This window comes from Mus caroli, chromosome 4 (genome assembly GCF_900094665.2).
Source record: "Mus caroli chromosome 4, CAROLI_EIJ_v1.1, whole genome shotgun sequence".
Classification (NCBI taxonomy): Eukaryota; Metazoa; Chordata; class Mammalia; order Rodentia; family Muridae; genus Mus; species Mus caroli.
Window position 1 is genome coordinate 58,197,498 of NC_034573.1, and position 11,498 is coordinate 58,208,995.

An 11,498-nucleotide genomic window follows, 5' to 3' on the forward strand; every position below is an offset into this window, starting at 1 on the left:
CCTCACCAGAAGTCTTAAGATCCTGTGGCGGGNGTTGTGGGCAGTTGGCGAGTGTCAGCAGACCCTGCGCCCCAGCTGCTCAGGTGCTTTTCTGACCGGAAGAGGCTTGTCGGAAGGTGATTCTTTTACAAGGACAAATAATGAATAATGTCCTTCAAACCAGCAAGGTCTAGATAACAGAAGTGCAAACCCTACCTTCATCAAAATACCTGATAATGTCATTTATGAGTCAGTTTGCTAGGCAGTAAGAGACATGTAGAGCAAACCTCCACTTTCAGACACCAAAAATGTGTACTACAACATCACTAGCACTATAAGAAAACTATTTCTAGTTCTGGTAATTAATTAATTAATTAATTTTTGTTATATGTAGAGGTTCAGACTCCCAGCTACAGTGAGAGGAAGACAGATGTAACAGTCCAATGTTGGTAGAGCCAAATGCAAATTTTTCCCACAGTATTTTTCCCGTTGAATAACTGGGTATCCCTCTGAGCAGATGCTTGTATGCCTTAATGACTTGCTTATGAGGTCCTCATCCCACTGCAGTTTGAAGACAGGAAGCCTGGCATGAGGCCTGGAGCTGGTGACACAGTGGCTTCTTGCCCGCTTTTCTAAAGTTGCCCCAGTGGGCACATCTGTGCCCCAAATTTGCCTGCTCTGTCAGAAGACAATGAAGGGTTGTTCCCAGTATCTGAAATGATGACTTCATAGTCCTTTTTAAAGCTGGCAGAGAGAGATAGAGAATTAATGTAGTTAAAGAGGCACATTGCAAAGATTGAGTTTCACATTGGGTAAAGAACTGGAGTATTTCCTATCTGGGAAACTATAAAATCTAACACAGTAACTACCTCGACAGCAGTGCCCCAGTTTCCTTCCATTAAGCTCATTTAAAAGGCAATCATGAGTGTGTAGCCCATTGGGTTGACATGTGTAGACTCATTCTTTTCTTCCTGTGTTGAAAATATGATACAGAACAGTAACCTGTAACATTTTTTGATAATGACCCATATACACAAGTACATTTTGTATTGTGACTCTGAACACACACTGAAAAAATGACTTTATGAAAATACCATGTGTAATATGCACAATTCACATTTGTTAGATTATCTCATTTATAAAAACCTTCTTGTGATTCGTTGAGTTGATTCTATGAACCCCCAAACAAGCTGTAACCTATAGTTAGGGGACACAGATTTCAAGAAAGAACATAGGACTTGGATGTCCAGGCTCAACTCCTAACTGCTCAATTTAGTGGCTGCATGAGGTTTTTTTGAGCCGTAGTATGTCAGTCAGCATGGGCTAGGTTATGCTTTAGTAATGAACAGTCCCACCATTTCAGAGACTTAAAATAACTAGAGTTCACTTCATACTCATCCTGTTTGAGGCTCATGTTTTTGTAACGACTCACACATCCAGAATGCAGGTGCTGTCAGGATAGCATCCTTACTTCCCGATCTACTGACAGAGCAATTTGACTCCCAGCTGTGTCATGGGATTTTCTTTTGGACATAGGACTCATACAGCAACCTGGTGTTGAGAAAGAAGATCTCTGTGCTTGACTCGCCGTTCTACTATCACAGTCTTGAAATAATGATCTTGGAACAAGACATCTTATGTTTTAATTTTGTAAGAATTTTGCATTTTCATTTTGGACCAGGACCCCAAATTATGTAACTAGTATGTAGACCACTATTTTAAAATATAAATACATCTATCTATCTATCTATCTATCTATCTATCTATCTATCTATCTATACATTCCACTGTCCCATCCATCTGCCTTCTCTATTTCTTTACAGAAAAGGTCAGACATCCATGGATATAGACCAAACATGGCATATCAAATTTCAGTAAGACTAGGCACTTCACCTTATACTGAGGCTGGATGAGGCAACCCAGTAGGAGGGAAGGATCCTCTTTTGAGTCTCCTTTTTTTTTTTTTTCCCAATCTGGGAAATGGATTCCTGATATGGACTCATGAGATTCCTAAAAGAATTAAAAGAAGGAGGGCATAGTCATGACCATGCATATTATAACTCCTGTTCATGTCTTGATAGTTTCATTTCCATTTCTATCAATGGGAAAAACCTATCCAGTCATGTTACTCTTCTCACCTGGAAACATTGTCTTCCCTTATGCTGTTCTCTTTCTCTAGTCTGTTTACCTTAAATCTGTTCGTTATTCAGTATATTACACTATGGCCTCAGTAGTCACCTTCTGTGGCTGTTTACACATCCATAGAGTCTTCCTTCATCCCCTTCTTATTGTGGCCCTTCCCTTGCCTTTGGCTCTTCATCCCTTTGTCAGGCCCCATTCACACTTTACATTTAGCCTCTTCTTTAGTTGCCTCAGCTCCAGTTGGTCATGTGACTCTCAGTGATGCTGGTCTCTTCATAATCATCACTAATTTCTTACCTCCAGCTAACCAGCACCAATTGTCCCAGTAGTCCTTTCTATTCTGGACTCTAAAGTCCAAGCCACCTGCTTGAAGCTGCCATGTTCTGCCGCTTCCTGGGGCTGAAACATGCACACCACCCCTCTTATTCTATTTCCTGCTTTCTGTTTTTTAACTTCCTCACTGTCAAAGCTTGGCTGTTCTAAAACTTGTTCTATAGATTGACCTTGAACTCAGAGATCTGCATGGCTCTGTCTCCTGGGATTAAAGGCATGTACAACCATGCCTGGATTTAAACTTTTCTTCACATAAAAAGGAGACTCAAAAGAGGATCCTTTCCTCCTACTGGGTTGCCTCATCTAGCATAAGTATAAGGTGAGGTGCCTAGTCTTACTGCAACTTGATATGCCATGTTTGGTCTATATCCATGGATGTCTGACCTTTTCTGAAAAGAAACAGAGAAGGCAGATGGATGGGACAGTGGAATGGATAGATAGATAGATAGATAGATAGATAGATAGATAGATAGAATGAATGTACTTATATTTTAAAATAGTGGTCTACATACTAGGTACATAATTTGGGGTCCTGGTCCAAAATGAAAATGCAAAATTCTTACAAAATGAAAACATAAGGAAAAATATAACATATATGGTTTGAACATTAAATGGGCACCAGGAAGTGAAATGGAGATGAATCCTGTATACAAAGATATTAAATTGAATAAAAGGGAGTGATGAATTTGGAGTGAGATCTCACCCAACTAAATTTAGCTCCATTCGTGGTGCTACACACACACACACACACACACACACACACACACACACACACACACACATTGCCATACACCTTCATACACCTTTTGAGATTTGTAGTTTAGGCTAGGTCAGATCAAGGTGTTATCTGCTTCTGTTCTCTGGAAGGGAGTCTATTCTCCAGTTTCTTAGATTCTGATGGCTGCCTTCATACCTTGGTACACAGATTACCGTCACCATCAAACCTCTGGCCTTCATTTCACAAAAGCCCTTATGATGATTTCTCCACCTCAATATTTTTTGCTCAATAGAATCTGTAAAGTGCATTTGGCTTTGTATGATGATTCCTTAGTGTGTGTTGGGTGTCTTTATTCTTATGACCATAACTTCCAAGTAGTTTTCATTGGCTTCAGTTCAGCTTTATCACCCAAGTGAAACACAAACTTCACTAAACTCCCATTGAGAGGCTTTGCTGGAAACCTCTCATCATTTATTTCAGACAACCGCTACCAACTCTGCAAGGCAAGTGTTTTTATAATATCCATTCATAAATGAGCAGATTGAGGGTTGCCCAAGTTAAGCGACCAATTCAGCCTGTAAGAGAAGGGGGGAAATCAAGTGCAATAAGTCTGTCTGAAAAAACTCCCCTTTTCCTTACCACTTCAAATTCCAACTTCAAGGCACCATCCACACTATGGAAATGATTGGGACACTCCAAAATTTTGGGCCCTTGTTCTCTTAGTGACTACAGAGGCACACTAGATACCTAATCCAGCACGTCTGGCTAGCCATTTTCTTTGCCCCTAAGGCAGGGAACAGACCAGTTTCCTTTTCATTTTCTTAAGACTCTGCCCAGGATACCCTGGCTTTGTAGAAGAGACACACCCAAATGCCCTGCATGAGTCACTGGCTCTGCCTGGAGCTAAAATATGATGAGGCACGGAGTCTTTGGCTGCTCCTGTCTGTGAAATGGTTTCCATTACAGTATTTCTGCCGAGAACAGCAATTCTGTCTTTTGATCCCTCTCACCATGACTACGGAACTGTGGGCATCTGGGTGAGCTGCCATAAGAGAACTGTTGGGCTTAGAGAGCCCTATGCTGGAGTTTGGGGGACCCAGATGACACCATCAGCACTGCTTCTGACTAGTCCTTTGACATTGGGGTCTAATATCTGAGTCTCTAGTCCTTTCTACATTCTTGGTCCCTCTCTACTGTTACAAATTAATTACTATGTCTTTGGTCTCTTTCCAGGTTGTATAGTGTTCTAGATTTCCTTGGGTTTCCTTGTAGGAGGCATGATCAACCACATTATCAATACAGTGGCCAAAACCCTGTATATTATGTCAGTGAAGGGGAACAAAAAACAGCTTAACAGATTTCTTGCTGTTGGTATGGTGCTCAGGTGATGAGCAGAGTCACAAAAGTGACTCTAGAGCCCAGAAGGAAGGTATCCATAGCAGTGGCAGTTCAAGAGCAAAAGCCATGCTGGAGAGAAGACGGCATGTTTCTTTACTTTTTAAGACTCTTCCTTTGAACTAGAATCTTATGTTAGCCTCAAGCATCCTGTGTAGCACAGAATGACCTTGTACTTCTGATCCTTCTGCCGCTGCATCTCTAGTCCTAGAATTACATGCACCATCGTGCCCAGTTTGTGCAGTTCTGTGCCTCAAGCACAAGGCTTTACAATGCTATTCAAGCACTGTACCAATTGATGTATATTCCTAATCTGTCTTTTTCTTTTAAGATCAGGCAGGTATCATAATAAAGGTGAAAAGCATGGACCACTGAATGGCTCCCTAGAATGTTTGTAAGTAATGATACTCATTAAGAAGTATTTGCCCCTAATGTATCACTGTTTATCCAGAATAGTATTTAATTAATTGATTAACTTTTTACACTCCATATTTTATTCCCCCTCCCTGTCCACCCTCTAACTGTTCCACATCCCATACCTCCTCTTCACCCCCTATCTCCATGTGGATGTCCTCACACCCCACTCCACCTGACCTCTAAACTCCCTGGGGCCTCCAGTCTCTTGAGGGTTAGGTGTATCATCTCTGAATGAACACAGACTCTGTAGTCCTCTGCTGTATGTGTGTTGGCCACCTCATATCAGCTGGTGTATGCTTCCTGTTTGGTGGTCCAGTGTTTGAGAGTTCTTAGGGGTCCAGATTATTTGAGACTGCTGGTCCTTCTACGGGTCGCTCACCTCCTCAGCTTCTTTCAGCCTTTCCCTAATTTAACAACAGGGGTCAGCTGCTTCTGTCCATTGATTGGGTGCAACTATATGCATCTGACTCTTTCATCTGTTTGTTGGATCTTTCAGAGTGTGGTCATGTCAGAATAGTATTTTGATACATAAACTATTTCTGTCTTTAGATGACATGAGTTTGGAGATCATTTCCCAGGGACCTTACATTAGAATCCTACCTCTGTTCCTAATTTCCGGTCATTGGAGCCTCACCTTTTAAACCTGTTATCTTAGCACCATGCAGGATGAACAACCATTAGGATATCCAGTTGGTTAATCATGTGGAAATACTAATACATGGAGCCTCTTCATTCTTCTTGAGTTGCCAGTGGAGAAAGAAACTTCAGATCTGGAATTAGAACCACTTGACTTTCAGAGGAGACTCTTCTACTCATCAACTGTGTTATCTTAGGCAAGGTAACTGTCTGATTCTCAAGTCTTTTAGTCTTGAAACTAAAGATACAACGAAAGTATCTTCATGGGGGTGGGGATGCTCAATGTTACAATATATGTAAGGATTGTAGCATAGGGTCTGGCATGTGGAATATGTTTGCTCACTATGGATGGTATCCTATTGTTGTGGGACAGAGTTCTTTAACATTTATAGTCTGCTCTGAGTTGAATTCCATTTTCTGAGGTGTCAGGAGACATTATTTGTTATTTTGGACAGAGTTAAGCTTTTCTGTTGAGATCACACTCTTGTAAATGTGTGTATAAAACTGTGTCCTGATGTAGAACAAGGGGCACAGATTTTTTTCTGGCATCCCTATTTCCCACCCCATAGCCTCAACATCTGCAAATAATTAATGCAGAGAGCCGCCTTACAGCTGGCCACCCAAATGCATCTTACAATTAAACTTGAAAAGTTAAAAGGATGAACCCAGAAAGACTTCTATAAATTTCAAAATACACGTTGGGGACTTAGACATATGGTGTTTAAACATATACCCATGATATTTGATGCTAGGATGAATAGAAACCTGCTGAATGGCAGGGTAAGAATGGTCAAAGAAACCTGTGGGCCTTCTGCTTGCCTGGACTAACTTTAGTAATAGATTAGGTGTCAGTGGACTTGGCTCAACTCTTGGGTCTTATATATGCATGCATAAATTCAGAAGGTTAAGGCCAGTGAGGAAGTATTGGGCAGAGATGCCAGGGGAGGGCAGGATAGGGGAAAATGGTTGGAATCTTCTTTGAATTTCATTGCATTCTATCTGGATCACTGGAAGTAATATTTATACATTTATAGAGTAGTTGCAATATGTGGGGTGCCTTTCTCTTGGGTTGATGATTGTGTAATACCTTTTTATAAAAAGAAGAGTTTGAGGATCAAAGACCTTTTAAGAGATGCTCAGAACCACAAAGGTCACAAATACAAAATGAGAACTTAGGTGCAGGTCTATTTGATATGGGGCTTCTTTGGTGAAACAGTAAAAGGGAGCAGATGGCCTTGAAGGTGAAGTGTTTGGCTATTGATGCATTTGAAGGCTGAGCAAGAGATCAAATGACCTTTTGGACATGAGATATCTTAGGCTCTTTTTTATTTCTGAATTGAAGATGCCATATTCAGTTCAGTAAGCTCCTGGATGCTTCTGGTCTCTCTTGGTGTGTAATTATCTCATCTTTCCAAAGGCACAACACTGATCTACTTGAAAGTTACCTGTCTATCAGCTGTTGCTGAAAAGGGAGTTTCATTTTTGACCTAGTATTTGGAAACTCTTAGTTCAGTTCAGTCCTAGGATGGTTTAAAATTGCTCACATATGTTCTTTTAGCTTTTGTTTCCCATGGTTGGATGGAGAGAGGAACAGATGTGTTTCCAAATGAACTCATGCAGTGTCTGTTGCTTCAGGTATGATCACAGACCAAAAATGTGCTCATATGGGGCCTTCATTCCTTAGTTCCTTAGTCACCATTTGCTCTGCTCCATAAGATGAGACATCTTCCATCACCTACCACGATGGTCCAAACTACCATTGCACATCACCTAAAATTCTGAATGTCTTAATTGTTCTATCTGCCTCAAGCCTTCCTACTCCTCATGCTAATGCCATTGGTAAATGTTTATTTTATCAAATGATACATACATATACAAAAGCACAAGTAATTTAGTGAATTATTGTTTTTTGTTACATATATATCCACATAAATCAACATGCATTTAGTTATACTTGGTATAATTTGTAGTACACTGCACTTGATAGCTGACTTTCCTTGAAAAATCTTCTTCAAATGCTGTTGTTAGAAATAATCTCACTTCCATTTCAAATCTCTACCAGTTGATCTATTCAACAGTACTCTGTGTGAGTTTCCATTTCCTGTAACTTATAAAAATATTAACATTATCAGATAGTAGATAGTCTGATGTGTAGGACAAAGTATCTCATTTTTAAGATTTTTGGGTTTTTGGAAGATTTATTCAGTCCATGTATTGCATTTTAATTTGCATCTATTAGCAGAAGTAATTATCCTTTTGTATATTCATTGTGTGCTGAGATTTTTTTCTTGTGGTTTGTCTGATAGAGTCTTTGGTGGTTTTTGTCTCTAGATTTAGGGTATACCTTATTGCTCTGTGGACCACTTTCTTCCTGCCTAGTTAACAGCAATTATTTATTGTTTAGAATTGCTGTTTGGAATAAGCTGGTATAGGCTAGACATGAAAATTCAATCACTTGAGAGATAGAGACTGGAAGACCAGATGTTTAAGGATAACTTTGCCTCTATATAGCAAGAAGACCTAAGAGCTTGACTATAAATCAACTAAACAATCAATCCAACAAAAGAGTTCAAAATTGTGAATAAAATTTTCAAGCCCATAGTTTCCAGTTTATGTTTCTTGTGTTTTTATAATGTTTTGGTTTTCCTATAATTGACAACACAAATGGGATATAGTGGATTATATATACACAGAAGGAAGCAGAGGAGAAGGAGAGAAGGAAAGAGAATAAAGAAGAGGGTGAAGAGGAAGAGAAGTAAGAAGAATAGAAACAGGAGGAGGAGAAATAAGGAGGAAGAAGTTAGGTAAGAGATGAGTTGGAGGTTACAGGAGGAGTTGGAATAGTAAAATGAATATGTTTATAATTATATTTCATTTTGTTAACATGTGCAAAACTATCAAAAATATAAAAGCAAAGTTTATGTTTTTAGTTTTATCATTAGTACAGGATTCAATAAATCCTTCATTCTAGTTTCAAAGTCTTTTGTTTGTCATTTTTCTCCAAAAATTTTAGAAAATTAGCTTTTAAAATTAACTTTAAATCATTTTATTTATTTACATCCAGAATGTTGCCCCCAACCAGTTCCCTGCTACCAATGCTCTTTCCCCTTCCCCCTTCCCTTTACCTCTCTTTCTCTGAGAGGGTAACCCCTTCTCCACTTACCCTTTCCCTGGGGCATTACATTTCTACAGAATTAGGCACATACTTTCCCACTGAGACCAGACAAAGCAGTCCTCTGCTACATATGTGTCAGGGCCATGAACCAGCCCATGTATGCTCCTTGGTTGGTGGCTCAGTCTCTGGGAACTCTAAGGGGTCTGGGTTAGTTGATATTTTTGTTCTTCCTATGGAGTTGCAATCTTCTTCAGCTTCTACAGACCTTTCTCCAACTCTTCCATAAGGGTCCCTAACCTCAATTCAGTGGTTGGCTGTAAGTATCCACATCTGTCTCAGTCAGCTGCTGGTAGAGACTCTTAGAGGACAGCCATGTTAGGCTTCTGTCTACAAGCACAATGTAGCATTAGTAATAGTGTCAGTGTTTGGGGCCAGCCCATAGGATAATCCCAAGTTGGGCTGGTCACAAGTCAGCTTTTCCTTCAGTCTCTGCTCCATTTGTTTTTTGTTTTATGTTTGTTTTTTTGTTTTTTGTCCCTGCATTTCTTTTAGGCAGGAACTATTCTGGGTCAAAAATTTTGAACATGGGTTGGTAACCCCATCACTCCACTTGGGGCTCTGACTATCTACTGGAGGTGGTCTCTTCAGGTTCCATCTCCCCATTGTTGGGCATTTCAACTAAGGTCACTCCCACTGAGTCCTGGGAGCATGTCACATCCCAGGCCTCTAGGGCTTTCTAGAGGCACCCCCTGCCCCAGCAGTTGTATATTTCCATTAATTCTCCTGGCCCTCTGGGATTCTTTCCTTTCTACCTCCATACCTGATCATGATCTCCTTTTTTTCCCCCAACCCCACCTAGATGTCTCATTTCCTCTGCCTTCCCTGATTATTTTAATTTCACATATGAATATTGATACAAAAATACTCAATAAAAATTTCACAAGCTGAATCCAAGAACAAATAAAAAACATTGTTCACCATGATCAAGTAAGCTTCATCCCAGGGATGCAGGGATGGTTTAATATATGAAAACCCATCAACACAAGCCACTATATTAAAAACTCAAAGAAGGAAGTCACATGATCATCTTATTAGATTCCGAGAAAGCCTTTGACAAAATCTAACACACCTCCATGTTAAAAATCTTTGAGTGATCAGCACTCATGACATACAATGAAACATAATAAAAGCAATATACAGAAAACCAACATCCCGGATCAAATTAAATGGAAAGAAACTTCAAGCAATCCCACTAAAAATAGGGACATGCCTGCTCAGTCTCTCCCTATGTATTCAATATAGCACTTGAAGTTCTAGTTAGAGCAATTAGACAACAAAAGGAGATCAAGTGGTTATAGATTGGAAAGGAAGAAATCAAGGTACCACTATTTGTAGATGATATGATAGTATATATAAGCAACACCAAGGAGTCTACCAAAGAACTCCTACAGTTGATAAACAACTTCAGCAAAGTGGCTAGATACAAAATTAACTCAAACAAACCTGTTGTCCTCCTTTATACAAATGATAAATGAGCTGAGAAAGAAATTAGGGAAACAACACCCTTCACAATAGCGACAAATAATATAAAATATCTTTGTGTAACTCTAACCAAGCAAGTAAAAGATCTGTATGACAAGAACTTCAAATCCCTGAGGAAAGAAATCAAAGAAGATATCAGAAAATGGAAAGATCTCCTGTGCTCATTGATCAGTAGGATTAACAGTGAAAAAGGCCATTTTATCAAAAACATTTACAGATTCAATGCAATCCCCATCAAAATACAACGCAGTTCTTCACAGACATGGAAAAAGAAATTCTCAACTTTATATAAGAAACCAAAACGACCCCAGGGTATCCAAAACAATTTTCAACAGTAAAAGAATTTCTGGGGGAATCACCATCCCAGACCTCAAACTCTACTACAGAGAAATAGTGATAAAAACCACATGATATTGGTACAAAGGCAGACAAGTTGATCATTGGCATAGAATTGAATACTCAGAAATAAATTGACACACTTAGGAACACTTTAATGAAGAAATAAAACCCATACAATGGAAAAAAGAAAGCATCTTTAACAAGTGGTACTGGACTAACTGGCAGTCTGCATGTAAAAGAATGAAAATTGATCTATATTTTTAACTTTGCACAAAGCTCAAGTCCAAGTGGATCAAGGGCCTCACAATAAAACCAGATACGCTGAATGTAATAGAAAAGAAAGTGGGAAATAGCCTTGAACACATTGGCACAGGGGATAATTTCCTGAACAGAACACCAATGGCTCAGTCTCTAAGATCAACAACTAATGAATGGGGACCTCATGAAACTGAAAACTTCTATAAGGAAAAGGACACTGTCAATAGTATAAAGCAACAACTTATAGATCATAAAAAGAACATCAGTAGCCCTACAACCATAAGAGGGATAATATCCAAAATATATAAGGAACTCAAGAAAATTTACTCCAACAAACCCAATAACATAATTAAAAAAAATGAGGCACAGAGCTAAACAGAAAATTCTCAACAGAGAATTGCCAAATAGCCTAGAACCTCTTAAAGGAATATTAAACATCCTTAGTCTTCAGAGAATTAGAAAGAGCAATCTNCAAATTCATCTGGAATAACAAAAAACCTAGGATAGCAAAAACTCTTCTCAAGGATAAAAGNACCTCTGGTGGAATCACCATGCCGGACCTAAAGCTTTACTACAGAGCAATTGTGATAAAAAACTGCGTGGTACTGGTATAGTGACAGACAA